Genomic DNA, 26,634 nt, shown 5'->3' on the forward strand with positions numbered 1-26,634 from the left:
ATGGGTGGAAAAGCTCAAGGGAAGCTGATAGGTTGATGATGGATGCGCAAGAGAATGCGGGACATCCATCTTCTCAGCGCAAACAGAGGAGGCCACCCGAGTGGTACACTGGTTACATGGCCCTAGTTAGGGAGTGTGTAGAGACCGAACCTTCTTCTTTTGAAGAAGCAGTGCAACAAGTCTGGGTTGATGGAATCTTCAACCTTGGTTCAGCTGCAGTTACTTGGTACAGTAGGAAATAGAGGTCAGTTGCACTTAGCTCAGCAGAGGCTGAATACATGGCTGCCAATCAAGTAGCATGTGAGGCCATTTGGATGTGGCAGATTCTAGTTGGATTGTTTGGTCAGATGATGGATCCAACTGTGATCTACTTGATAATCAGAGTTGTATCAAACTCTCTAAGAATCCAGTATTTCATGACAGGTCCAAGCACATCGATATCTGGTATCATCATCTTTGAGACTGTGTGGTGAAAAGGATCATGTTGTTGTCGTATGTTTCGACCGAGGAACAAGATGCAGATATTTTGACTAAGGCATTGTCAAAATGCAAGTTCAAGTTCCACAGAGACAGGATTGGGGTGACTGATAATCCATTTCTTGTTAACAGGGAGTGTTGAAAATAGCAACAAGAAATGATAAAAATAGCATTGCTATAAATAGAATTTCAGGATACATTCCAATTTTAGTTAGTCCCTGAACTAAAACTGAGAATTAAAATTCGAATTTGATCTTAGCAATTTTTGTGAAATAATTAATTAATTCATCTTGAGTTAATTAGTTGTAGAAAATCAAACATGAAGTTTAGGTGAAGACATGCAACAGTTTCCCCTTTGATTGAGGAAGTTATCCCTTGATTAAGGAGAACAAAATGAGTTGTACTTTGAGTTGAAATTAGTTAGCTTAGTTAATTGAGTTAAGTCCAGTTAGATTAGTTCAAACAGTTTGTTGAACTGATTGTGAGTTCAGTTAATTAATGCATGCATGTAACTACTACACTTCAGATAACTGAATATTCTCTCATAAATAACTCATGCAAGTCAGTTTAGTCAGAGACCCAGTTGAGATCAGATGATGGGACAGTGTACTATCAGTTGCATGAATATTCCATTGAGGATATCTCTTGCATGCAGAAGGAATTCATTCCTTGGAGATTGCGCAATTACTTCTGAGTTTGGTGAGCTGTGTGAGAGGTCAATTCACACAGGTGGCAGCCAGAGGACCCAAGAGAAACTAAGCAAGGAAATTGGAGGCTTGGAGGACTAGAGGAAGGCATATGTTGTGTCTCTTCAGTCTATGAGCTGTATTGAGGGATTGTACTGAGAGCTGGATAGCTTGTGAGCTAAAGCTTTGTGTAATCCGGACATATTTCCACTTGTATGATAATACAAAGATTGGGGTTTTCAGCTGAGGCTTTCCCCAGAGTATTCTTCTGTGTTCATGTGTGATTGATTTCTCATTCCCTGGTATATGTGTTCTATTTGATCTTGCTCAAAATCGATTAAGCTTCCGCAAGTTTGTTTGTAGAATTAGATCAAGTATTTTGCTTTAGTATATTGCATTATCAGGTGATCTACGTGGGAAATTCTACATTTTTCATGTATTCTCATTTTTCGTGTAGCAGGGTCTTGTTGACATGGTGAATTTTCGCTATACCAACAAGGGGAACTGACCCGATCATAGACCCCAATTAGATCTGCTTTCATTTGGGGTGGCTAGCTCCAAAGGGTTTTAAAGGATCCCGTAAACTATCATAGGTGTTGAGAGATTGCTTCCTAGAGGAAGACTTCAATTAAATCGACAAAGGAAACAACTAACCTATGCATATCAAATCCTACCTACACTACTTATCACTACTTAAGCTAGTCCTAACTATCCTAATCTATCCTACAGGAGCATAAAAAAAGAGATTAAACATCATATATAGATTCCAAGTCCAAAATGAGGCACTTACTGCTTCACAGTTGAACGAGGTTGTATTAAATCTTAATTGCAATCAATTTACTCATATAGGAATACACATTCCTTTCAATACAAATAAAACTTGCAACTGATGTTTAATATGGTTTCAAATCAGAAACTGCTCATGAGTTAACCATTCTATTGAATCATATTCGAATAACTAGGACTAATCATGAACTGTATGTTATCAATCTGCACAAAACAAAACACATTTATATTCATGCCAGCAACAACATCCTGATTCTAAACACATGAAATAAGCAGAAAATCAATCTGAAAAGGCTCCTTCTAGACCACAACAGTCTTCTTTATTAGCACAATAAATAAATAGTTGTTTTTTTCCAAAAGGAAAAATCCCATGTCCTCATCTCTGGAGGTGATATTTATGCAGCAGGAAATGACCCTCGGTCTTCCATGACTTTTCACCTCCCCTCTTTTCATTACACAGATCAAAATATACAGATGAGAATGGTTGGTGAAACTGTTGACACGTCGAGGTCACCTTTTCTGGAGTGTTCTACTTCCTGGGGTAATGAATGGATTCCGATGGAACAGAGAATGAATATCATTTCTTTGCACCTGTGTGGAGTGGCTATTATTCCCTATGATTTCCTGAAGAAAACTGAAGATGTTGCTCTTATCATCCCACATCTGGCATGCTTTGAGGTGTATCTAGAGGAAATGACATCTTGATGGATCAACGCTGCCATGAGTGCTTCAATTTCGCCTCTCATCTCTTGATCCTCGCCTGCAAAGATATTTAATCATTAGCTATGGATATAAAAAATATAACAGAAATGCTTAAAAACACAAACCTTTCCTTTATTAAAACTTTCATAAAATCGCAAGGAATAAATGTGAAATAATCGGCCCCTGGTTCAACTAGGGTAGCGAAGCGATCAAGTCGCAATCGTACATCGTAGTGATCATTCACAATGCAACATCCCCTTGGTTTCACTGATTGCGATATGCAATGGCCGGAAGCGGATTTTCCTTTGGAGACCCGGCCCACAACATTATATCGAATAAACAGGAAATCATAGGAAAACCCGTAGTCGGACCATAATGCCGGACTTCAAACATTATGCACCTGGGTATATAACCATCGTCGGGTCTGCTAATCACATCGCACCTTATGTTTAAGCCTTGGGCTCCGCCGATTGTGCTATGCGATTGGGAGGACCCAAAATATATACATGTTGCAATTGATAGCTCTGGCCGGTCCGCCATATGGGATTTTCCTTTGAAAACCGGGACCGAAACGTTTTATCGAAACCATGGGAATACATGGGAAAACCACATCTAACCGTAAGGTCGGACTTCAAATACCATAAACCTGAACATATAGTTATTTCTAGGTCCGCCATATCGTGACGCACCTTATATACAACCCTTGGGTTCTGCCGATTATGACATGTGATTAGGGAAGCAGACCCGATAATGTATGTATTATACTTGATAGTCCTGTCAGGTCTGCTGTATCACATCAGCCTTATGGCCTGGCTTTGACTCCCACCGATTGCGATATGTGATGGGGCTCCGGACCCAATAGATATATATATATATATATATATATAGATAGATAGATAGATAGATAGATAGATAGATAGATAGATAGATAGATATATATATATATATATATATATATATATATATATATATATATATATATATATATATATATATATATATATATATATATATATATATATATATATATATATATATATATATATATGGTTAATAATGTCGTTGGGTCCGGAGTATAGTGGTGAACATTATGCCTTAGTGTTGATTGCGATAGGCGAAAAAGGGTGAGTTATGCATGTTTGCGAAGCATTTCCATTGTAAAGAGTTATAATGGAAATAAAGGTGCGATAGAAGGTTTTTGAGGGTTGAAAAAGTCCCGATGAAGGAAATGAATGAAGGGCTAGGCTGGGTCATGAATGAACCATGCAGCAGGGATTTATTAAGGGGGGCTTAACCATGAAGATTCGACTCAGCAAAGAGTTAAAGTCTCTGGGATAAAATAGATTATTCGGAGAGGTGAAAGATCGACTTTTAGGGGACCCATTCAAAATTGCTACCAAGGCAGGTTTTAATAGGGTGGTGGTTGTGGCCACAACAAATGGTGAACCGCTGGGCGAACCAGTTATCTCTGTTTCCAAATAAACCTTGGATTAATAGAACATCAGGGTGTTAAGATAAACTTGAAATGAAAACTGTATAGATTGACAGGCATGGGTTCCACTTCAACATTAATTGCTACAAGTGGGATAAAGACAAATAGCTTCTACTTGTTGATAAGGCTTCGGCATGAATTCTCCAATAGTAATATTATGAGATTTATTGACCTTCCTTTACCTGTTTCTACTTTCAAAATCCTTTCAGGGCCATCACTGGTCTGCCAATTCCTGTTTAGGTGTGTACCTCAGCTGTTTATTGCATCATCAAACTTGATGTAGATATGTTTATCTACACTTTATATAATAATTTCAGTGTTATATTTTCATATTATTGAATGGGGTGCAGTCATGGATCATGCCATATTTTTAAACCGCTTAAGCAAGGTTGGGCTTGCTATGTCAAACCGGTACTCTGAGCCCAGCAACAGTCCCTGCTCTAACCAACTTCCCAAACAACATGTCCTTCCAGATTGGCACAAGGACTCAACATTTCATTTTCTCTTACATAAGTCCTTCTAGTTTCAGGCACAAGGACTAGAGCACAATTCGATTTGCCACAGGGTACATGACAATGAGCTTAGCCCATAAAAGGAGATTTACTTGTAGATGACAGGTATTGGAAAACTTAGTGTGGTGGATGGGACCAATGGAGAATAACTGCAAACCTTACAGGCAAGTATAGGCTAGGTTTAAGTGGGATATTTTTTTTAAAATGCAGTGTTCCGCCATGCCAATCCCGCTATGGTTACACATTTTTTGTTTTATAAAGATGCCCCTACATGCTCTAGGTATCAAGGTTATCAACAAATCTTACCTAGTTCCCAACAGATGCTAATGAGCGGCTTCAATTTGAATTCCATAGTTGATTTTCAAGTTCTCGTAGGCTCATTGAAAGTTTATTTGATTTGCAAGGCAATAATGAATTTAGGATTGCAGACTTATCAATAGGTTAACGAGGGAGGCCAAAGCTAAAGGTGAGAATGAAGGCAATTTGGAGACAGTTATAAAAGTGAAAACGATAGTGGAGGACCGAAATCCGTTGGCTGAAAAGGACTGAAATTCAAAAGGAAAATAAACTCTATGGAAATAACAAGAATGGAAGGGATGAAAAGATAACTAAGCTAACAAAAAAAAAATGAGTCCTAACCTACTTAGGAAGTAACCACCATGTGGTGGTTACTAGAAGTATCTCTTATGATGTTGGCCATTAATAGGGAGCTTTTCAGTGTCTCACTGTAAAGTTTTCAATCTGTAAGTCCCTTGACCAATTTTCTCCTCAATTTGGAACGGGCCCAGCCATAAGTGTTGGAATTTCGTGTGTTTACCTTTTGGCTCATTCAACTTGTCCCATTTCAAGAATAGCTCTCCTACTTAGTAATCTTTATCTCCTGCCAGATGGCGATCAAACCATCTCTTCACAATCATTTGATGATTTCTAAATTTATTTCTAGCTTTATCTCTCAATTCCTCCAACCTTACCAATTGGTTGATCCTGTTTTGAAGTAAGGCTAAAGGGGTTCCTCTTGACGCTTGGGAGACTTTTAAAGAGGGAAGGGTAACGTTGGGAGGCAACATGGCTTCCTATCCATAGACAAGGAAATATGGGGAGTTTCCAAAGGCCACTTTTGGGGTGACCCTGTCAGCCCAAAGGGCGTTTGTTAGAGCGTTGTGCCAATTCCTCTCCTTGTCAGCAACAGATTTACGGATTATGCGGATGAGGTTTTTATTTGAGGATTCTGCCACTCCATTTCCCTGGGGGTAATAGTTTGATGCATACCTTATGATCCGAATTGGATCCTAAACACTCTCTAAGTTTTCATAAACTCTTTCAAGTTATGCCAAAAGATTCAAGTCTTAGAAAGATCAAGCTATCAGAAGGAATCCTCGTGATAGTTGCAATTTGTGATCAGCGCGGAGCAACGAGGACCCTCGGTCGAGCGCACAGACCATTGGCCCATGGTAACGCGTGCTAGTGCAAATTGGCAAAACCAGAGGCTAATTCAAGAAACGGGGGTAGTTTCTGATACGCAATTAGTGCTAATCGCGTATCGCAGGGCGTCCCCCTCAGTGAAGGAAAGCCCTGAGCGCCTGGACCCGAAATGACTATGAAATGCGGAAAAGTAATTAATTCGGTTCCGTAGAGCGGGATTCCACAAAACCAGCAGGATATTGGAAGGCCTCGAGGCGGTAAGCAGTTTCAACCGAGTCCCACCCGATGCCACACATTGAGTGACACACGTCCGACAGAAGAGAGAGAAAATCGCTCACATCGGATGGGTAAACATCATGCTACTTACCTGCCCAATATGAATGATGACCGTAGGATTTGGGGGCCCCAGATCAACAGCGAAGGCGCGTCCCGATAAATGACCGGATTTGACAAGGTTATAAAGCAAGATTACATGGGATTTGAAGTCCGACGTGGACGATGAGTTGGCAAAAGATTCATGTTTCGCAGGAAATCTTGGAGAAAATGGAAATAATGGCCATTCAAATGGGTCCAAGGAACCTGACACACTCACCCATTGCAGAATAGGTGGCCACCTCCCTGTGAAGCGTTACACAGTGATGATGACACAGAATAGGGGAATTCAAACAGACAACGGCAGAAGAACCAGAACGCCGGGAAGCGGAAACGAACTGACAGAAAGCAGACTAGCTTTAAAGCCATGAACTGACAGAAGCAGAGAACACACAGAGGAGAGTTAGTTAGACGCAGAAGCTAAGAGCAGAGAACAGAGAGAAGAAGCCAAGCTGACCTGAAGGCAGCATCGAGCCAGACAGAGCCAGAGAGAGTCAGAGAGTCTGTGTACTCCAGAGAAGGCTTGAGAGGTTCAAGCGAACTCCTCTGTATATTCTTGTCATGTATGAGTCTCAGATTGGGCTCATACTACAGTGACCAGTAGAAGTCAAGTTCAGTAAGGAGAGTTTGTGTATTCCAGTCCTACCGATTCATATCTATTGAGTGAGACTCAAATTGAGCTCACTGTTGTAAAAAAAATTTGCTTTGAAAACATAATAGAGAGGCCCACACTGAAGGCTGGACCAAGAGACGTATCCTAGGAGCATCGGGTGAACTCCTTATTAAACTTGTTGTGTTTATATGTTTCCCTGTTATGTTTTCTCTAACTACCTCAATGTCTATGTATTTCGCAATCTTATCAATCCATTGCATAAAGTAACATAAGCACATCCATGCACATGAGTCTGTAATACCTTTAATTCTTTGTCCTAGATAAATTCCAGATCAAGTGGTATCAAAGCTCTAGGTTACTAAGGTTAGACAAGCTTGTGCTAGATTTTGTTGTTGAATGCTAACTAGATCAAAGCTTAAATTAGGAGAAGAAGAATTTGTTGAAGCTAACCTAGAAATTGGAAGAGTCTACCCTAAGAGAAAAATGTCAAAAGAAAACCCCTTGGAATCAGACGCCCAATTCATGGATGGTTTCATGACCATGAAATCCATGGTAGAGGAAATGTATAGAGAATTTAAGAAAGGTAGAGAATGAGATCCATCAGACTCCAAAAAAGATAAAGGAGTAGAAGCATCTCTCCTCCATGACCACTCTAAAGGAAAAAGGAAAGAAGAAAAATTTCCCACACCTCCTAGTAGCCTTGAAAACAAAAAGAAAACATATTTGATTAAATTAGATGTTAAATTTGATCTGCCAATATATGATGGAGAGTTGAATGCAAAAAAGTTGGATAATTGGATTAGACAGATTGATGTTTATTGCAGAGTGCAGAGCATCGATTTAGACAAGATTAAGATTCCGCTGGCCAGCCTACGCCTTGGAGGCACTGCTTTGGTATGGTGGGAAGGTAGGACACAAGCTGACATGAAGAAGCATGGTAAAATTCTTTATGTCTGGAGTGAATTTGTTTCCGCAATTAAAAAACAATTCTATCCACTAGCCGATATGCAACAAGCCGTGATGAGCTGGAAAACTCTTTTCCAATTAAAAGGGCAAAGTGTGCAAAGTTACACTCAATAATTTAGGAAAAGAGCTTTGATTCTAGAATTTCTTTAGACTCACCTGAAACTCTGCTGAAGTATATAGGTGGTCTACACAGCTACTTAAGGCACACTATTCTCATGTTTAATTCCACTAGCATAGATGAGGTATCTATTCAGGCTACACATCTAAAGGCTAGAGGCAAGAATGTGAACCCAGAAGTTGGGGGATCATAAAAACCCACTGCAAGCAAAAGCAAGGAAAAGAGAAAACATAAATGGAAAGAGAGGAAGGAAAATACTGTACAAAAGACCAAGTCTTCATGCACTCACTGTAAGAAGGATGGGCATGATGATGAACACTATTGGATCCTGCATCCGAAGCTAAGACCTAAGAAGTTCGAGGGCAAGAAGAAGAAGGCTGTTGCAGCTATTCAAAAGGATTTGGGGTCAAACTAAGGAGATGAAACAACAATCGCAGCCACAGATATAAAAGGTAAAAATTCTGAAGCATCTACTAGTAATTCTGCACAATCTACTAATAATGAAGCAAATGAGAGGAAAAGACATGAGCTTTTTCATATTCGAGTTATTTCCAAGCATCAAAAGATTGATACTTTGTTTGATAATGGATCACAAGTAAATTTAATTTATGAAGCAATTGTAAAGAAGTTGGGATTACTAACCATACCTCACAAAAATCCATATCCATTAGGTTGGTTATGTGACAAAACACAGCTACAAGTGACTAGACAATGTAAACTTAGGTCTTCTTTTGGGTCAGCATTTGTAGATGAGGTTGAGTTAGATATAGTTCCTTTGGATATATGAGGAATTGTTTTAGGAAGTCCTTACTTGTATGATAGAAAAGCTATTTTCTATAGAGCTGAGAACAAGTATCAACTTGTTAAAGATGGAATCGAATATATTGTAAGAGCTCATAAACTCAAGAATAATTATATTCTCATAAACTCAGGGCAGATGAAAATAATTGTAAATTCATGCAATCAATTTTTAATGATGGTTGTAAAGGAAAAGAAACTTGATAAAACCAATGTATTTGAGGACTATGATGCTAAACAACAAGATAATTTAGAAAAGGTTGTTTCAGAATATGATATACTATTTCAAGAACCTAAAGGTCTACCACCCAAAAGGAAATAGTACATGATATTAATTTGTAGCAAGATGCTCCATTTCCTGACATCGGAATGTACAGGTTGTCCGCTTTAGAGAATGCAAAAATCAAGAAGCAGGTACAGGAGCTGCTCAAGAAGGGGTTCATCAGACCCAGCACATAACCATGTGGGTCTCCAATTGTCTTGGTGAGAAAGAAAGATGGCCCATGGAGAATGTGCATTGATTACCAAGCACTGAATAAAACACAGTACACTGCTTTCAAAACAAAGCAGGGATTGTATGAGTGGTTGGTTATGCCTTTTGGCTTAACTAATGCTCTTGCCACTTTCATTAGAGTAATGAATGATGTACTCAGACCTTTTCTTGATGATTTTGTCATTGTATATTTGGATGACATTCTTATATTCAATAAAACATGGGAAGAACATTTAAAGCATGTCAAGCAAACTCTAGATGTTTTGAAAAGAGAAAATATTTATGTTAAACTCTCAAAATGTGAATTTGGAAAAACATCTTTGAATTATTTGGGTCATATTGTAGGGGGTGGTTAATTGAAGATAGATCCCTCTAAAGTTGTAGTCATTGTAAACTAGCCTAAACCCAAATCTGCTATAGAAGTTAGAAGCTTTAGGAGTAGCATAGTATTGGAGAAAGTTTATTTCTAACTTTTCCTTAATTGCAGCGCCCTTACATACTTTAACAGGATTGAACAAGGTGTTTCAGTGGGGAGGCAAACAACAGAAAGCCTTCGACACCTTTAAAGAAAAGATTAGTACAACACCAGTACTAGCACTGCTCGATCTTCAAATACCATTTGAGATTGAAACAGATGCCAGTGATTATGCCATGGGAGTAGTGTTGATGCAGCACGGTAAACCCATATGTTATCATTCTAAAACATTTAATTCTGCAATAGTTAACTATCCCACATATGATAAAGAATTGTATGCATTAGTACAGAGTGTGAAAAAGTGGAAACATTATTTAATGGGCAAAGAGACAGTTATACATATTGATCATCAACCACTTCAATATTTACACTCCCAAACTAAGTTGTAGCAATCAAGACACTATAGATGGATGGGTTTTCTACAACAGTTTCATCTAGTCATCAGATATAAAAAGGGAATACACAATAAAGTTGCAGATACGTTGTCTAGACCAATCATAAATGCATCTACTATACTTAAGCATAATTCAGTATCGCAAGAAAGCTACATTGAACAGTATGCTCAAGATATAGATTTTAAAGATGTATATGCAATTTTAAATCATGGCAAACAAGTAGAAGAATCAGATTATCATGTTAAGGACCAACTCTTGTATCATTTTGGAAAGTTATGCATTCCACAAACTGAAAGAGTAAAGATAATTCGAGAAGCACACACTTCTCTAATATCAGGTCACGTTGGTGTAAGTAAAACAGTTGCACAACTACAAAGATTTTGTTATGGGGCCAAAAGTGAATGAGACAGTTTTTATATATGTAAGAGTATATACCATGTGTGCTAAAAGAAAGCCCAGCAATAGAAAACTAGGCCTGTACACTCCACTACTAGTTCCTTCTCATCCTTGGGAAAGTGTTTCCATGGACTTTGTTGGGGGACTGCCTAAATCTAGGAAAGGTCATGACTATTTATATGTTGTTGTGGATCGGTTCAGCAAAATGTGTATTTTGATACCTTGTAACAAACAGATTACAGCTAAACAAACTGCAAAGTTGTTCTTTCAACATGTATGGGTTGATTTTGGATTACCCACTTCCATTATATCTGATCATGATACCCGATTTGTTGGGAAATTTTGGTCAAGTTTGTGGGAATTCATGGACACCATACTGAAAAAGAGCACAGCCTTTCATCCACAAACAGATGGCCAAACAGAAGTGGTCAACAGGACAGTGATCCAGTTGCTCAGAGGCTATTGCAGCAAGCATCCCAAGCTTTGGGATAAACATTTATGTTATGTGCAGCATGCTTACAATAGAGCTAAACATTCTTCTACACAGAGATCTCCTTTTGAGACCTGTTTTCGTTTCACACCAAGGTCTCCCTTGGATTTTTTCTTTGGTAAAGACATAGCGGTTGATGGACATAGTGATGTGGACAACGCAACCAAGTTCATCGAACAAATCCAAGAGATTCACCAAGCAATATAGGAACAACTGGAAAAGAGCCAAGCCAAGTACAAGTCAAGGCATGATAATCATCAGATGGAGCATAGTTTCTAAGTTGGTGATCAAGTCTGTCTGTATATCAGCAAAGACAAAATGCAAGGTAAAGGTAAGAAGCTGAAGCCAATAAGGTATGGACCTTTCAAGATACTTGAGAAAATTTGTGAGAATGCTTTTCACCTTGATTTACCAGCTTACATGCACATCTACTCAATTGTTAATGCCAACAACTTGAGACTATTTGAACCTTCATTGATTGAAGATCCCAAAGAGCAGAGTCAATTGCCTTCTATTGATGATCTATTGCCTAAATATCTTAATGAATTGCAGGAAGATACAGTTATGGACCGGAAGGTGAGAACTACACGCAGAGAGGATGTTGAGTACCTCAGGATTGGACTCAAAGGTTCAAAACCAAGCAGTGCGAAATGGATAGAAGTTGGGCAAGTGAGGAATTAGTACCCTCAATTGATGGATGCTTAAAAACCAACTTTTGGTGGTCAAAAAGATTTTTCAATGGGAAGGCCGTGATCCGAATTGGATCCTAAACACTCTCTAAGTTTTCATAAACTCTTTCAAGTTATGCCAAAAGATTCAAGTCTTAGAAAGATCAAGCTATCAGAAGGAATCCTCGTGACAGTTGCAATTTGTGATCAGCGCGGAGCAACGAGGACCCTCGGTCGAGCGCACAGACCGTTGGCCCATGGTAATGCGCGCTGGCGCAAATTGGCAAAACCAGAGGCTAATTCAAGAAACGAGGGTAGTTTCTGATACGTGATTAGTGCTAATCGTGTATCGCAAGGCGTCCCCTTCAATGAAGGAAAGCCCCAAGCACCCGGACCCGAAATGACTATGAAATGCGGAATAGTAATTAATTCGGTTCTGTAGAGTGGGATTCCACAAAACCAACAGGATATCGAAAGGCCTAGAGGCAGTAAGCAGTTTCAATCGAGACCCGCCCGATGCCACACATTGAGTGACACACGTCCAGCGGAAGAGAGAGAAAACTGCTCACATCGAACAGGTAAACGTCATGCTACTTACCTGCCTGATATGAACGACGACTGTAGGATCTAGGGGCCCAGATCAATGGCAGAGATGCATCCCGATAAATGACCGGATTTGACAGGGTTACAAAGCAATATTACATGGGATTTGAAGTCCGACTTGGAAGATGAGGTGGCAAAAGATTCGTGTTTTGTGGGCAATATTGGAGCAACCAGAAATAACGGCCGTTCAAATGGGTCCAAGGAACCTGACACACTCACCTGTTACAAAATAGGTGGCCGCCTCCCTGTGAATTGTTACACGGTGATGATGATGCAGAACAGGGGAATTCAAACGGACATCAGTAGAAGAACCAGAACGCCAAGAAGCGGAAACGAACCGACAGAAAGCAAACTAGCTTTAAAGCCACGAACTAACAGAAGTAAAGAACACTCAAAGGAGAGTTAGTTAGACGCAGAAGCTAAGAGCAGAGAACAGAGAGAAGAAGCCGAGCTGACCTGAAGGTAGCATCAAGCCAGACAGAGCCAGAGAGAGTCAGAGAGTCTGTGAACTCCAGAGAAGGCTTGAGAGGTTCAAGCAAACTCCTCTGTATATGCCTGTCATGTATGAGTCTCAGATTGGGCTCATACTACTGTGACCAGTAGAGGTCAAGTTCAGTAAGGAGAGTCTGTGTACTCCAGTCCTACTAATTCATATCTGTTGAGTGAGACTCAAATTGAGCTCACTGTTGTAAAAAAACTCTGCTTTGAAAACATAATAGAGAGGCCCCCACTGAAGGCTGGACTAAGAGACGTAGCCCAGGAGCATTGGGTGAACTCCTTATTAAACTTGTTGTGTTTATATGTTTGCCTGTTATGTTTTCTCTAACTGCCTCAGTGTCTATGTATTTCGTAATCTTATCGATCCATTGCATAAAGTAACATAGGAACATCCATGCACATGAGTCTGTAATACCTTTAATTCTTTGTCCTGGATAAATTCCATATCACCTTATTTGAATTGATTTATCAATAGCAAATTCAGTCAATTTCAGTGATAAAAAGTTAGAAGCATTATCAAATATGAGAGCATCAGGGATACCATACCTGTTGATAATGAATTTCTTAATAAATGATATTACCTCGTCTTCGTTTACCTTCCAAAGCGGGATTGCTTCGATCCATCTGATGAAGTATTCGGTCGTCGTGAGTATGTACTTATGCTACTGTGAAGAGTTCAGAGTGATCTCGCCTATGACATCTAGGCCCCATTGCTGGAACAGGTGATAAATCATGACGGACCTGAGGGGAATGACTGGATTTCTTTCTCGTCCTGCACTAGTTTGACATACCTTGCATTTCCGAGCGTAGACATGCGAGTCTCTGAACACTGTGGGCCAATAATATCCAGCTCTTAATATTTTGTGAGTAGTGGTATCTCTGCCATAGTGACCATCGGCTGGGCCATCATGCAGTTCTTTCAAGACATGATCAGCATCATCCTTTTCCAAACACCTCAGCCAGATTCCATCATAATTTTTTTTGTATAATGTGCCATTGGCCAAGTGATTCTGATTAGATTTCAATCTGAGCACTCTCCTACGTGATGCATCCATGTGTTCAGGACATGATCCCCATGTTAGATAAAATTGTATGTCGTAATACCACGATTCAGGATCCAAAAGGGCTTCTGACGTTGCGCTCATACATTAGCGTCTCATTAATCCATAGGGGATCCTCCTTGAATTCTACTTGTGCATTTTGCATGCTTTGTGCTTCTGGTTCTTCAGACGCCCCTTCTTCATCCACCATGGCTTCTGCTGCTAGCCTACACAATCTCTGCCCCCGAACTATTTTTCCCGAGTTAATCTCGAGGTCGAATTCTTGAAGTGCGGTTATCTAATTCCCTCTCCGTTCACCCATTTCTTTCTGCATGAAGAGGGCTCTTACGGCAGGATGGGGAACAATTACTCTAGTCCTGGCCTTTAATAAATAAGGGCGGAAGTGTTTTACGGCTTTAAAAACTGCAAAGCCTTGTTTCTCCACTTCTAGGTAGTTTAGTTCTGCTCCCTAGAGATTAGAGCACATATAAGAAATAGAGACTTCTTTGCCATCGTCATTTTTTTGGGTGAGGATTGCGTCATATGAAACATCAAAAGGGAAAGTGTACAGGAGGAATTCCTTGTCAAAATTGGGACTGACCAACTGGGAGCTTCCGCGATGGCCTCCTTAATTCGCTGAAACGATTTTTTAGCTTCATTGCTCCACTTCTACACAACGTCCTTCTTCATCATTAGCTAGATGGGACGCACTATTTCTGCAAAACCTGAGACAAATTTCCTAACAAAATGTATCTTCCTGAAGAAATATTACATTGCCCTTTTATTTGCAAGGGGTTGTATTCTCATGATGGTCTCTATTTTTTCAGGATCAATAACAATCCCTTCTTTAGAGAGGATATGACCTAGTAGTTTCCCTTCTGTAACTGCGAAGATGCTCTTCTTGGGATTCAAGTATATTATGTATCTTCGACATCTTTCGAAAATCTATTTCGGGTGATAAATATGATCCCTTTTGTCATATGAATACACAGTGATGTCATCCATGTAAACCATTACTAATCTGTTAATCAACCCTAGGAAAGTTATGTCCATAGCTCTCTGGAATGTGGCACCCGCATTGATAAGTCCAAAAGGAATTTTACAATATTCATAAGTGCCCCATTTAGTGTTTAATGTTGTCTTAAGCTGATCCCCATTAGACACCAACACTTGGTTATATCCTGAAAACCCATCTAATAGGGACAACATTTTAGAACCAAAAATGCACTAAAGAATGTGTTCCACAGAAAGGACAAGATAATTATCCTTTTGTGATGCTTTGTTCAGGCTTCTGAAATCGATACACAGCCTGATGCCTCCATTTTTCTTTCTTACTGGCACGAGATTGGCTACCCATCGGATGTGTCTGACTGGAAAAATGATTTTTGCATCCAGCATTTTGTTAAATTTTTTCTTCACCAACGGTTCTAGGTTGGGATGCATCTTGCGAAGCTTTTGTTGGTAGGGCTTAGCCTCCTTTTCAAGAGGAATTACATGTTGCATAACGCTGGTATCAAAGGTTTTTAAGTCGCCATATGTCCATGAAAAGACATCCTTATACTCTTTAAACAGCTTAACAAATGCAGCATTTTCTTGTGGAGAGCACCCCAAGCCCAAATTGACATTTTTGGGTCTTCTTTGGTTCCAAGGTTGACCGATTCATACTTCATGGATGATCTATGCGTTTCGCAGTTAGTCATCTTCTTGAATTTATCATGCAGTTGATACAAGTGCTCCATCTTGACAGCTGACTTGGAAATCATATTGGACTGATCTTTTTCCTCATCTTCCCTCTCATTCATAAGCCCGTCATGCTCCTTTTCATCAATGACTGCATTCTTGAATGTTTGCTAGCAGCGCAAGAATTCAAGGATTTGCTTATCATCTTCGAACACCTGCCAATTTGAGATGTTATCAGGCATGGATGGTCTGAAAATCAACTCAACATAACATTTATTCTTCTTTAATCTAAAATCAGGCAAAATTTTTGCATCCATACCAGCCATCAGATCGGCATCTTGGTTTTTCCCTCGAGGTATGTATGTGATATTAAACAAATCAAAACTGTCAATTAAGCTCCATACCTCATGCTGGTACCTTACCAGGTGTGGTGAATTACAGTGTATCATTTTCCTTACCTGGTCCACAATTATCTGTGAGTCACCAAAAACTTTAAGATTCTTTACCTTCATATCAATGGCTTTCTTTAGGCCCTACAACAAGCCTTCATATTATGTCATGTTGTTGGTGCATGCGAACTCCAACCGGCTGGCCATCAGATGTTGGTTCCCTTGTGGGTCAATGAGAATGCTCCCAGCACTTGCACCTTCAAGGCAATTAGAACCATCAAAATAGAGTGTCCAAATATAGAGTCTAATGTTACATCAATTGAATTGCTTCCTACGAAATTAGTTCTATCATCTACTATATTACAGGGTGGTTCATCAGTTGGACTATAGGGGAGAGCTTCCAACTATGTGTTTATTGCAGTTTCTTCAATTGTTTCTGCATGGAATTCTCCAAAACAAGTTTCTGTGGCACAAACATTGAAACTATAATTCCCAAGGATAGAGTTGGTAAACATTACAGGTTCATTGGGACCGTTTAGCTCCGTCACTACATACTTCATGTATCTTTCTCGATCAACTCTCAGCATATCACCTTTTCCCTTCTGAGGCAGCAAGAGATGGGACCAATCAGTTGAGAAATATCCATTCAGTTTTGCTGACCAGTCCCTACTAAGCAGCATTCCATAAGCCTCGGGTATGTCGACTACAACTATATCAATGACTTGTGTGTATTGTGGTTTAGTAGTCATCTAAATCAATACATCTTTCAATTCCCCAATTACTTTCACATTTGTCCTGTCTAATTGCATGATTCAAGTTCCAGTTTTCTCAAGGATTGCATGAAGTCTTTTCGCAACAGTGTAAGGCATCACATTGGACGAGGCACTTGAGTCTACCAAGCAATTTTGTACATTCATGTTGAAGATTTCAAATGTGATAAGGAAAGGGGAAGTCATGGATTTTGATTTCCTTCCTATCATGGCTGCACTAACATCTTGGGGGGTTCGATTCATTTTTGACAAAGTGGCTTCCATGGCTAGTGGCTTTTGGGATGTACTGGAGGTACTAACGGGTCTAGACACTGACTTCTAGGTTTGGCTGCTCGGAATGGTGGGAGGTTTGCAATTCCGTTCATTCATAGCTTTTAAGAGCAGATCTCTCTACTGCATTAACTTTAACAAATCAAAATACGTGATATTAGCTTGAGATTTCTTAAGATCATCCACAATGTTGTAATCAATGTTATAAACAGGGTAGGGTAGAGTAAACATACCATTTTTGTCGTTTTTAGGTGGGAGTTTACCATTGTGAGTCGCCTTCGTTGCATTTGGAGATGCATTTTCTTTTTGAGGATAGTTCACGACTGGTGTACTCTTGGAATCACCACTAGGTTTATTCCTCTCAACAGGAACCTTGGGAGCGGATGCCTTCAAAGGGTGAACATCTTTCTTTGTCTGGTCTACAGGCTTCATCACGCCCGCAAGTGGCCCTTTACTTCATGTATGGATTTCATTAGTGTGGATTTCTGCCATACTATCTCCTTCGTCGTCATCGTTCTCATTTGTGTAGAAATCCCACAGTACATTGATTTGAGATTCTTTGTCCAAGGGCTCTTCTACTTGGTATTCTTCCTCATTTTCTTGTTCTGGCTCTAGCTCCACTATAGGTTCTTCTTGGTTAAGGAGCGATCCGATAAGAGCCAGCTCTTTTGTATTTAAATTCCCTTCATTGGGTGGAGCAGGCAGTGCAAGTGGACCATGACCACCTTCTGTCTTCTTACGATAGAAAGGTTTGAAAGGTTTTCTATTGTTATAATCTCCTCCACTCCTGCTTGTACTCTCTCCAGAATTTCTTTTCATATCGATGACTATGTTTGTCAACTTCTTAATGATTCGATGCAAACCTTCCACATCTGTGATATCCTTTTCCTTGATTTCAGCCCCTTTGTTATCACTCCCATTATTCTTCTTGGATGCTTGAGAGGCTTTCTTTTCTCCGGTTGTATGATGACATACTGTGAGACTAATCATTTCATTCTCAACTTTTACTGCTTCATCGATAGCACCCTATAAGGTTTGTGCGTTACTCCTTTTGACCTACATCACAGTAGGGATAGGGAGAGAAATGATGTAGAATTCCATGAGCACCTCCTCAGTAGGTCTAGCGTTAGTAAGGATTCTGTTGAACAAAGTGTTGAACCGGATGTTAAAATCCTTGACCTTTTCTTTGGCTTCCATTTTCAAATGGGATGGTTCTAAAACTAAGGCCATAGGTGTTTTTTCATCGCCAAACTTGTCTAGAAATGCCTCTTGAAAGGCGACCCATGAGGTGATCGATCCTATTCTCAAGCTAAAGTACCATGTGGGGGCCACTCCAATCAGGGTAAAAGGGAACAAGCGACATACTACATCTTCATCGGCTACCCCCAACATGCGCACGACCAGGAAGAAAGAGTGAATATGGTTATCAACAGTGTCTCCCCACTCAGAGTCGAATTTAGGCAATACTCTTTATACATTCTTAGGTAAGGGATGCTACTGCCCAGGTACCGCTACAATGTCCTAAGAAAACCAGGGAGGAAGTGCTCTCGGAGGAGGTGGAGTTGGTTCCCACCCAGTTGAAGCTAGTTCCCACCTGGGAGAGGAACGTTAGCCATATTGTGGATAGGGATGTCCTGGTTGAAGGTTTCTTCGAGGCGTCCTTTATTATGATTTTCGAAATCAGGCCAGGGATTACCTTAAGAGAGTGGATCTTCAAGGATTTCTTCCCAGGGAGTGTCGATACTTTGCAAGGACTCTAGCACAATATCTTCAAGAGACGAGGCTGCAAATGTCTCTTCATTTATGGAACAGATCCTTGGCTTTCTTTTAGTTGTTGGACGTAAAGAGTGAAAGATGGGGAGATGAGAGAGGGAACGAGCGTAAGCCCGAGTAAGCACTCTGACTGGTTGTTCCTGAGTGACAAGATACTCCCACAGTGTCTCTTCTTTGAAATGAGGCTTTTCCAAATGGGAGGAAGGGTCTTTTCGACCTTCACAATTCATGCATTAATCTTTTCGAGTCCATGCGCGAAATTTATAGATGAAATCATAAAAATCTATGGACGACGGTTCAGGCCCTCCTTCTAGCACCAATTTGTTGACATGGCGAATTTTTGCTATACCAACAAGGGGATCTGACCCAATCACAGACCCCAATTAGATCTACTTTCGTAAGGGGTGGCTAGCTCCAATGGGTTTTAAAGGATCCCGTAAACTGTCATAGGTGTTGAGAGATTGCTTCCTGGAGGAAGACTTCAATTAAATCAACAAAGGAAACAGCTAACCTATGGATATTAAATCATACCTACACTACTTAAGCTAGTCCTAACTATCCTAATCTATCCTACAGGAGCATAACAAAAGAGATTAAACATCATATATATATTCCAAGTCCAAAATGAGGCACTTACTGCTTCACAGTTGAATGACGTTGTATTAAATCTTAATTGCAATCAATTTACTCATACATGAATACACATTCCTTTCAATACAAATAAGACTTGCAACTGATATTTAATATGGTCTCGAATCAGCGACCGCTCATGAGTTAACCATGCTACTGAATCATATTCGAATAACTAGGACTAATCATGAACTGTATGTTATCAATATGCACAAAACAAAACACATTTATATTCATGCCAGCAACAACATCCTGATTCTAAACACATGAAATAAGCGGAAAATCAATCTAAAAAGGCTCCTTCTAGACCACAACAGCTTTCTTTATTAGCACAATAAATAAACAACTATTTTTGCCAAAAGGAAAAAGCCCTCTCCTCATCTCTGGAGGTGATATTTATGCAGCAGGAAATGACCCTCAGTCTTCCATGACTTTTCACCTCCCCTCTTTTCATTACACAGATCAAAATATATAGATGAGAATCGTCGATGAAACTACTGACACGTCGAGGTCACCTTTGCTAGAGCGTTCTACTTCCTGGGGAAAGAACGGATGTCGATGGAACAGAGAATGACTGTGTATCATTTCTTTGCACCTGTGTGGAGTGGCTATTATTCCCTATCATTTCCTGAAGGAAACTGAAGATGTTGCACTCATCATCCCACATCTGGCATGCTTTGAGTGTATCTGGAGGAAATGACATCCTGATGGATCAGCGCTACCATGAGTGCTTCAATTTCGCCTCTCATCTCTTGATCCTCGCCTGCAAAGATATTTAATCATTAGCTATGGATATAAAAAATATAACAAAAATGCTTAAAAACATTAACCTTGCCTTTATTAAAACTTTCATAAAATTGCAAGGAATAAATGTGAAATAATCAGCCCCTGGTTCAGCTAGAGTAGCAAAGTGATCAAGTCGTAATCGCACATCGTAGTGGTCATTCACAATGCAACATCCCCTTGGTTTCGCCGATTGTGATATGCAATGGCCGGAAGCGGATTTTCCTTTGGAAACCCAGCCCACAACATTATATCGAATACACAGGAAAGCATGGGAAAACCCGCGATCGGACCATAAGGTCGAACTTCAAACATTATGCACCCAGGTCTATAACCATCGTCGAGTCCACTAATCGCATCGTGCCTTATGTTTAAGCCTTGCGCTCCACCGATTGCGCTATGTGATTGGGCGGACCCGATAATGTATGTATTATACTTGATAGTCCTGTCGGGTCCGTTGTATCGCATCAGCCTTATGGCCCGGCGTTGACTCCCGTCGATTGCAATATGCGATGGGGCTCCAGACCCGATATATATATATATATATATATATATATATATATATATATATATATATATATATATATATATATAGTATATAGATATATATATATATATATATATATATATATATATATATATATCTATATATATATATATATATATATATATATATAGATATATATATATATATATATATATATATATATATATATATTGTAGTATATATATATATATATATATATAGTTATATGTTATAGTGGTCATAATATAGTTGGTAGGCCGTAGTGGTTAATGCGTAGCAATATAGTGCAAATGATTAGTGTTAATTGCGATAGGCAAAAGGGTGAGTTATGCATGTTTGCAAAGCATTTCCATTGTAAAGAGTTATAATGGAAATAAAGTGCGATAGAAGGTTTTTGAGGGTTGAAAAAGTCCAATGAAGGAAATGAATGAAGAGCTAGGCTAGGTCATGAATGACCCATGCAACAGGAATTTGGATTTAAGAGATCTGTGGTTTGTAAAGAGTTATAATGGAAATAAAGGTGAGATAGAAGGTTTTTGAGGTTGAAAAAGTCCCAATGAAGGAAATGAATGAAGAGCTAGGCTAGGTCATGAATGACCCATGCAACAGGAATTTATTAAGGGGGGCTTAACCATGAAGATTTGACTCGACAAAGAGTTAAAGTCTTTGGGATAAAACAAATTATTTGGAGAGGTGAAAGATCGACTTTTAGGGACCCATTCAAAATTGCTACCAAGGGAGGTTTTAATAGGGTGGTGGTTGTGGCCACAACAGGACCATCGAAAGTATGCAACATGGGTTCTCCTTGGATGAGGAATTAATTTTTGCATCCAACAAGTACTCCCTCTCAAAATTATTGTAAAATCTTAGGGAGATAAGTTGAAAATACAAGTTGAAAAATATTTTTATTATTTTATTAATTTTTTAATCTTTTTACTCTTTTACTCCAAAAGTGGTGAATCATTCCCCATGGTTGACATCATCATCTTGAATCCTATTGGTTCTTATAAAGTTTATCTTCGTTGTACATTTTTCTTAGGAGGCCCATTTTAGACCTCAAAATTCCCCTAATGCCTTCATTTGTGCTGCAAGTGCCACGTCATCATCGAAAGTCTTCTTCTTTGGATGAGGATCCTCGTCTCGCAACTCTCCCTAAATGAAGTCATCCCACAACCTATTCTAGTTTGGCAACTTCTCTCTGGAAATGATCCCCTTGATGAAGAGCTTCCATTCTTTGGCGAAACCTTTAAAGCAATCCTCACCATATCAAAATCTGAAATAGTCACACCGACGGCAGCGAGCTCATCTTTGGCATGAGACAATCTCGTCAAATACAAAGTCACTCCTTCACCTTGTATCATCTTGGTGACTTCAACCTATCCTCTAATTCCAGTAGTCGGTTCTCGTTCTTATTCTAGAACAAATTTTGAAGAGCCATCCACATCTCATGTGTAGTGTTCTTCCCAAAAAAATGAGGTATTAAGGGATCCTTCACACCATTAAGGATGATCACTCTCGTCCTCGTATCCAAATTGTCATACACTTCCAATGTCGCTTGGTCAGTTGGCTTCTTGATGGATTTCTTAGCGAACTCCCAGATCATGTTGATCTGCAAGACCAACTTGATCCTTTCCTTCCATGGAGTATAGTTGGGACAACCCCTCCAACATGTCCTTATATCGAAGACTAGCCTGCAACTTCGACATTTTAGTGAGCCCTTCACCTACAATTTGACCAACTCCCTCTTAAGTTGTACTTTGTTGTGCACTCCAATGATTCATTGTCTTCAAAAGTAGGTCAGACACCCTCTGATACGATGTTGAATTTCCATGATCTTGGGATCTAGGATAGAATCTTAAAATCTATGATGCTACCAAACCAAGAATCTCAACAAAGCTACTTTGCATAGTGGAATATAAACAACAGCAAATCAAACATGCACAATATAGACAACTTTTTACAAAATATTTGTACAACAACCCAATCTTCGTTATATTAAACCAACTGAGTAATACAACTGTCTAGGGCTCACGTACAAGGGATAATGACCCTCAATTATCCACAAGTACAAGAATAAAAGATACAATGACAATTTCGCTGCAACCTTTATGTTGTATCTCGTCCTGCCAATCCTTCGCTTTCGTTCTGCTCTCTAGCTTCCCCTTAGTCCATAAAAGGGCAACACATAGAGTCACCAGGAGGGCTTCCACCTATCATTGTTGCAAGTCACTTTTGCTACAATGAACACACGCTGATCCAATCTGCTCTTCTAAGCTGGCCAATACCTGAGCTCCAATCTGCCAATCTAGCAATCCACCAATCCATCAATGTACTGCACATTAGGCTCATCAACTTCAACCAACCTTCAACTGTCAAGAGCTCTTTATGACTTCTTTCAAGGGTACTTTGGGTCACCAACATGTTGCCCTCCACCAGTCCAATGGCACCTAATTCGATCACTACAGGATCTACTCCTAGAATAGGCTTTCATCCACCTAGACAAGTCTCCCAATTGGCTCCCACATGCTGAAACTAAATCTCATCCAACTAGCATCAAATTCAACACAAACTCATCATACATACCTCTGCATTCATCTTGGACTAAGGTTTTCACTGCTACAATTTATGTGACCTGGTTAGGGCATGACACAGGTCCATGTCAGCCTTACAAAACACCCCCACATATCTCTCTTTTGTTGTGGCTAGGGTCCTTCAAGTCCTCTACTTCGTTGTTGTTTAGGGCTAACAACCAACCCCAAACCACCCTCACTTGATCTTTGTTAGGCCTGTGGCCTACTTGTTCTAGTCTCTAGGGTTGCGGCCTTAAGAATAGGGACAAAACTCCCTCAAAACCTCACCAAAACACCTTCAGAATCTGCCCAGGGAATGCAACAACCTTCCTGCTCAGAATTCAGACTTACAAGGAGAAAAACACATCATAACTCAACCCAAATTTTTTCCTCAAGCCTACGGTTATCCTTCTGTACCAATTCGGCCTTATCACAGGTGTCAAACTCACCCAAACAGAACCCTTAAACAAATTCGTCCTCCTTCCCTTGAGCTCAGCTTAATTCAGAGAGTTATCTATGAATTGATGCACTTTTGGATGTGTAGAAATGAATCACTTCACCTCTTATTTATACCAAACAAGAGGGCTCAACAAATTTTTGAAGAGACATGTCTTTTGGACCAATTTGACTCAAGCCTACATGACTTGATTGTCCAAAAACTCATTGTCAACTTCAAAAATTCATAACTCATCTTCTACAGCGCAAATTTCGACGATTCTCATTGTGTTGAATTCTCCTTGCCATCCTCCATCATCTCCATCCATCACATGTAGAAAATTCCTCATGGTTTTGGCCTAAACATCGATGGGTGCAAAACCCCAACCTTGGTTTCCAAGCCCACAAGTGACTCTTGTGGTGCTCCAACCTCCAAACCCTGAACCCAAGGGCTTGGAATATCTCCCAAGCTATCAAAAATCAACATCTACAATACTAGTGTTCCTGTGTGTGTGCGCGAATGCCACCCCCACACAAAAAGGATTGAAAAAAATGTGGTACTTGTAACATTGTCCTTCAATTTAGGATTGATTATTTTTAAGGTAGTTTTTAGCAACATCTTGGCCTTTTAAGTCCATGGTTGTAAATGGTTGTAGTTATAAACTTTGCTAACACAATTTCCTAATTCAAGGATTGATCTAAAGTTTTAATGCAAATGATGTGTTTTAAAAGCTGAGGTTCTCATTTTGAGTTAGTAATTATGTTATTTTGGTTTCCTTGAAAACATAACCATAATGGATGTGGTTTGTTCAATGTAACTAGTCTTACATTTGATTAAAGTCAAGATCCTACCAACATTCACGGTGAAGACAAAACTCCTAAAGGCTTAAATCTGAGTCAACTGGTTGTACTTGAGAATGTAGTGTTCTAAGTAAATTTTATAAGGTGGGTAGACGAATGCTTCTCATTAACCTCATTTGTAGTCTTGATTAATGAGGCAACCTCAACCTTCTTTAAACCATCATGGTAAATCAACAATATTATCATCTACTTTTGCTGTTATGTTTAGTAGTTGTAGAAGGCTTTCGTGGACATGCAAGGTGCTAAGGGAAGAATATATATTGAAGGTTACCATTGCAACAAGGAAGTTCTATCTCACCTATTATTTGTAGATGACACTAATTTTTGGCAATGGATTAGCCAAAGAGCCCAAAGAAATATATCAAGCACTTAAGCTTTTTCACATGGATTCAATGATGGAAATAAATATCTAGAAATCAACATTGTCCTCCGCTAAGGTCTCTGAATAATATAAACAGTGAATCAGAGTCTTTTATTAAAGTATCAAGTACCTATGATTTAAAATGAAGGTAAATGACCATAGGCTAAATGATTGAGACTTTTTGATAAAAGAGATTAAGAGGGAGATATTTTCATGATACAAGTGGCCCTCGACAAAGGGATGCCTTACCCTAAGAAAAGCAAATTTCAAGGCAACCCTTTTGTATCAAAGTTTGTGTTCATCATCTTGAATTAGATCAAAAGAACATGCTTACATTCCTTACGGGATGGACAAAAGGAAAAAGGTAGGCATGTCTTTAGTATGGTGGATTAGACTAGCTCAACTAAAGCCCCTAGAAGGATAGGGAGTAAATTCTTCATGCCTTCAAAAGTGCTAATGTAGACGAAAGTGTATGGAGGTCAATGGTTATTGAAGGTTTGTGACATAAGATAATGAGGTAAATACAAAGCACCGCTTGACTTTTGTAGTGCCCACTCTAGTTTCCTGACCCTAATATGACATTATCTTAGACACTCTATTCTTCGAGGACCTCAGATTGAGGATCTGGACCCATGACACTATTATTAGCGATTGAGATATTCATGGTTGTGATGTTATGAATGCTTTCCATTGATATTATGGTAGCATGAATGGTTATGTATCTTATCTATCAGTATTCTGATGATTGAAATATTAAATAGTTAAGTTGGTCTCTATTTGAAATTATGACGAGGGTAGTAAAGAATATGTATGCGCTCTACTAAAAGCATAATGAGGATAAATTTTATGGATTGGTATATTTCTACGATGTTACGATGTTGATAGCTTAATGAATATGTATGTTTCCATTGATGATTATTGATGATAGCCATGAGGGATGTGTCCCCTATGTTACCTACTTCCTTTAGTTCAGACTTACAATGGACAATGATGTGAATGACCAGGAATTGTTAATGATGCTATTATGATAATTGACTAACATTGAGAAACCTTGTTACTGATGATTATTGAGTATGGCAGGAAACCATCAGAGGCACTCGCATATGACATGTCGATGACACCTGGTTTGATGAAAATTTATATTACTTTATCTTTGAAAGTCTAAGACGATCTTGGAATCTGCCATATATGTTTAACTATATTCTGATGATATATTAATGGTTGCAGGCACAGATTAGTTGCTTGACCGAATGACTCACATATGGGTGATGGGGTTGTACAAGTGGATGGAACTACATGGGAGGGGTGGGACAGAGTCCCTGATCTCACCCACTAGCACTCCCGCCGTGACTTGGGCTGGAAGGGTTGAAACACCTTCGCCTTGAAGATCACGATGCCATGAGGGCAGGTTCCAAAGTTGGGTCGCTCATGAGGACTTTACCGGGGGGCGCGCATCAAGGCGGATTCCTTGATCCCCGACACCATTAGTCTCACTATAGCAGGCAACATAAGAGATGATAGTGGTCTATGACGTTGCACTATACTTTCCCCTCGTAATCACTGGATGCTTGAAGGGCAAGTGGT

This window comes from Pinus tabuliformis, chromosome 6, assembly GCF_031772625.1.
Source record: "Pinus tabuliformis cultivar Carrire ecotype Pingquan chromosome 6, CPIR1, whole genome shotgun sequence".
NCBI classification, from domain to species: Eukaryota; Viridiplantae; Streptophyta; class Pinopsida; order Pinales; family Pinaceae; genus Pinus; species Pinus tabuliformis.